The 5216-nt window shown below is 38.7% G+C and overlaps 1 pseudogene; it reads left to right on the forward strand.

Moving 5' to 3' along the window:
* Positions 1-789: 789 nt before the first annotated feature.
* On the forward strand, positions 790-2926 carry LOC114397099 (annotated as a pseudogene).
* The last annotated feature ends 2290 nt before the right edge of the window (positions 2927-5216 follow it).

The raw sequence follows: 5216 nt of genomic DNA on the forward strand, positions 1-5216 counted from the left end.
ATCATTCAAGCACTACGGAAACCTTATTATTTTGTCAAAGTAAATCGATGTTAATTTACAGCGAGAGGTGATAATCTGACCAAATTAAGGTGGTAATTGTGAGCATTCCACTAGCCGCAATAATCGAATCTTCGGATTCCTTGATAATTATTGATTTCTTGCACCCTTGGGAACAAAGTTATAACTATTGGTTCACGTAATTGATGATTAGAGATATTTTCCAAACATATGATAATGAAAATTTTCTTGATTTAAAAAATTCCAAAAGATACCTAGTGCTTGTCTAAAATTATCCAAATATTGGCATAACTATTGGCTCACATTTGTTGCAATTGCTCATCACTATTGGTTCCTTTTGTGTTCCCATTTTCTCATCCTTTGTTTTTCACCCTGTCATTCCTTATGCCACCCCCATGACACCTCTGCCTTGCTGCACTTAAAAAACTCTTCCCCATGACACCCTCTCATTCCATCTTTCTCATCTTCACTCACTCAACCTTGCTTTCAATGATTTTAATCATTCTCATTTGTCATCTATCTTTGTTGGGTTTGTGAGACTCACACATCTCAACTTGTTTGATTCTAACTTTGAAGGGGATATTCCTTCCCAAATCTCCCACCTTTCCAAATCAGTCTCACTTCCAAGCAATGCATATATCTTAATTTCAAAGTGAATATCCTTTTTCTACCAAGTAGTGCCTGAAAAAAGGTAATGCCTATATGCGTTAGACCAATGAAATTTGAGAGAATGAAATTAGTGACAGAATTTGCGGTACTCATTTGCAGATCATGGTTAGGACCAGAGGATTAGGTCCTGCCTTAGGTCACGTTACTGGTAGAGGTGTGGGCAGAGAAGATCGTGATGATTCCAATGATGCTCCGTAGCGTCGACGGCCTACCGCATCCGCACGGAGGCAGCGAGTACCTGTGATTGTGGCGCACGATGAGCCAGTGCTCCCTGCGCCAGATGTAGAGGCTGACGTATTTCCGGATGACCCGATGGCACTGACTGATGTAGAGGACACTGGGGCAGACATTCCTACAGACTCAGGCACCCAGGCTACTGAGGATGAGCCTGAGGGATTTTCAGGTGGTCCGAGCGACCCATCCGTGCTGACCCAGTATGCGAATCACGTTGCTTGCAGCGTATGGACGGGAGAGGTATTTATAATATTTATTTTTAGTTACTTGTTAATTATACTTTATGATTGAAATTAGTTTTCCTTTAAATGATGATTTTAACGAATTTTGCATTCCTTTATACTTCAATTTAGGAGTGTCCTGAGTTGAAGTTATCCTTTCATGGAAGGAAGGTCTATAGTTTAGGCAGGTCTGTCCCTGCCATTGAGGGACTAGTTGTTGGGACAGGACTAAGTCCTCTGATCGCGTGTTCGGTAGACACTGGCGATCGGGGATATTTGTTCTCGTTTGTCGAGCAGTGGCACCGAGAGATGTCTAGTTTCCATCTCCCTGTGGGAGAGGTGACGATCACGCTGGACTATGTCTCGTCGCTTTTGCATCTACCCATGGTTGGCGACTTGCACGCCTTTCAGCCCTTGCACGTGGATGATGCGGTTCCGATGCTCATGAACTTATTGATGGTCTCTGCAGAGGCTTCCAGGGCTGAGACAGGGCAGTGTCGTGGACCGTACGTACGCCTGCAATGGGTATGTTATATCTACGAGCGCCGATGCCAGGCAGGTCATTGGACAGCTGTGGCTCGCGCGTATCTTCTTCATCTTCTGGGTTGCATTCCGTTTGCTAACAAGAGTGCAACCAATGTTCATGTTGTGTATTTGGAGGCCCTTCGTGACCTCAGTCAGACCGGGAGGTACGCCTGGGGAGTAGCTGCACTGGTGCATATGTAGGACCACCTGAACGATGCTTCTATTAGCAACAACAGACAGCTTGGCGGTTATATCACACTGCTACAGGTAACAAACATGTTTTTCATTCGTTGAGGTTCAACAATGTTTAACTTTAAATTTTGTTAGACTTTCATGATTAATGTTTATCATTTTGATGTTACCTCTGCAGTGCTGGATATACGAGCACTTTGCCTCAGTCGCGGAGTTCATTGTTGATCAGGACTACGATGAGGATTCACCACGTGCCTGTAGGTGGATTGCCACGAAGAAGACCGTGAAGAGCATATGTACACCGGTGTACAGGGAGCACCTGGACCGACTCCGGATTTTGGATGTCTGTTGGATCCCATATGGGGAGCATCGACCAGTCTAGGACTTCTATATGATTTCATGCTATTCCGGTCTCCTGCGGTGGAGACCCGTTGCTGTGTATTACCGACCAGAGAGGGTCATGCGGTAGTTTGGATACACCCAGACCATTTCTTCTCTGCCTTTCGATTCATGGGTGTCGTATGATGATATACACGAAAGGTGGATGCACTATTCAAATCATATGGTTCCAGCAAGTGTGGTGTGCGTTGTGCCAGGTCAGTGTGCCAGCGACTACATAGACTAATTCTTCTATATTTCCCATCCTTTCATGACACTAGGTCAGGCATCAGATCCTCTACCAGATGGTCATGCTCCGCAGCCCCGAGTCGTCCCTCAGGCCCTAAAGACAGATATCCCTCACGTGTCGGAGCCAGGAGCACCATCGACATCTACGAGGCCCGCTGTGGAGGAGCCTAGACATGGAGTGGTAAGTAATACTAATAATTTACGTAATTTACGTCAATATTTTCATAATAATTTGTGTTATCTGTTTGTTTTGTATTTAATAGGAAGTTTGCTATGGGATTGTTGAGAGGTTGGAGCGCCATCTGAGCCTAGGGGTGGTCACGCCAGGCTCATCGGCACATGAGGTGATCGAAGAATGCCTCAGGATGGCCAGGAGTGTCACACAGGACCAGCTAGTATATGTTAGGTCTCGACGCAGGCGATGCACGGATCAGGCATAGTTTATTTACACATTTTATATTGATATTCGATGTATATACAAATATTGTACTTGAACCCATTTCATTAGTAATGTTGGTTTTATTTATTTCCATTAGTAATGTTAGTTTTATTTATTTCCATTGATTGTGTATTCCCTTTGCCTAATCTAGCTTATAAAATTTTATAATTTGATTCTATCAAATTAAAAATCCGTATTTTTTAATTAGAATTTTATAATTAGGCGTAACATTTATATTTTATTTTAATAAAAGATGTGGTGCTAAGGGAGAATGTTTAATTAGAGTGTGGGAAGCATGATGTACTTATCTAAGTATTAAGAACCACAAAATCTTGAATCTTACAACTAATTTAATGAATCTAATTTTGAATTATTTGTGGAAAGGGTGTAGCAAAGAATAAATTAAACAAAAAATGGAAATTGAAATAAAGAAGTTGAAAACATGGACACACATGCTTAAAAACTTCTAATTAAAAAAATGTTATAATTTTATTCTATCAAATTTAAAAAAATGTTTTTTTTTCTCTCCTAAGATAAAAATCCGTATTTATATTTTATAATTTTATAATTAGGCGTAACATTTATATTTTATTTTAATAGACTAAAAAATAAAAATCCATATTTTGCATCAGTGTTAAATGTACTTTGTTAAATATTTTTAATTAGTTCAACATTAAATTATTTTTAATTGATGACAAAATATATTTTTATTTTATAGTAGTTTCTTTAAAAAAATGAACTACTCGAGTTTAAATAATTAATTGTTATTTTTCGGTTGTTGTAGTTGTTTTTTTATATTTAAAATAAAATTGCAAGACCGACAAAAAAGTAAAAGTAGTAGAAATCAAATTTAACAGAGAACAACATGTCATCTTCCATTTCCAGAAAAAAAAACACGATTATGCGATACATGAATTCAAACAGTACATTAACTTCAACATAGTCGAATGAAATAAAATATGCATCAAATACTACAACTAACTCATGCTAATTTTGCGACAAGGACAACTCGTCTTCCATTTCCGGTACAAGTTTACTGAAAACAGCTAAAATTTCTATTGGCCCAATCTTTTTCCAGTAGTTAGACTTAGTCAACACCTTCATCACATCATCGTTGGTTTTGAGTTCAATTATTTTGAATTTTATAACTTTTTCTGAATACTCATGGTGACTTGGTTTCTGAAAAAACAGTTGTCTTACCATTTGTGTTTCATCAATACCATAAGGGGGAATCCCAGGAGGTGCAACTTGCTTGATCAAATCCTTCAGTTCATCCATGGTACATCCGGTGGAAATGTCAAACTTTTTGGGATTTTTTCCTGTGAACGAGTAACCAACAAACTCATTTTGGCGTGACATGTTCCACCTCCCATTGTAATATAGCAGGACATCACGAGTAGGGGTCATAGTGGCAAAAGTAAGTTTAAATTACCATTTGGGGTTCTAGCAATGCTACATAATAACTCAATCGGACCAACAAACAAAAACTCATCTGGGGTTCTAATCGACAAGCAATTTTTGGATGAAATTTACTACCGACAGCCTTTCACATATGCAGGTAATGAATTTTGGTTTTAATGTATGCAACATTGTGTTAACACTAGCATCGTCTTTCAGTTGCATACATTAAAACCGAAATTCATTACCTGCATATGTGAAAGGCTGTCGGTAGTAAATTTCATCCAAAAATTGCTTGTCGGTTAGCTTAAAGGTATTGTGTATGCTGGTTTTTAACGTTTGAAAATCACACCCGTTAGGTACTCGAATGGGAATTAGAGTGGAAGCTTGAAAGGAAACACCACTGTCGTTGTGAACAATGGATCCATTTGGAAAAATAAAACCTAATGTGGAGTTCACAACTGTCTGACTGCTTGTCTCTCCCAAGAATGCCATAGTTTTTTGTAAGAGTTGGGTTACGACTGAAACTTGTGGTTTTTTATAGTGTTAGGTTGTGTCAAATATATAGATGAGTTTTAATATCAGTGCTGCATTTTTTAAAGATTAAAAATATGCATGCGCATGCTTTCTGTATGTGTTGTCAACTACACCAATGACATGACATGTTTTAGCTTGCATCAGATCTGCATGTGTAGTCACGCTGTGCAAGGTCCTTTCACGCGCTTTATGTTAATGCAGACAACAATTTATCATACACATTTTTTCATAATGTGTTGTCAACTCAGACAACGATATATCATACATGTTTTTTTAGAATTAAGTAATAATTTTGTTGTGGACGTAACAAATATACAAAGACACATAAATGTGAATATCCAATTCAAAACGATCAG

This window comes from Glycine soja, chromosome 18 (genome assembly GCF_004193775.1).
Source record: "Glycine soja cultivar W05 chromosome 18, ASM419377v2, whole genome shotgun sequence".
NCBI lineage: Eukaryota > Viridiplantae > Streptophyta > Magnoliopsida > Fabales > Fabaceae > Glycine > Glycine soja.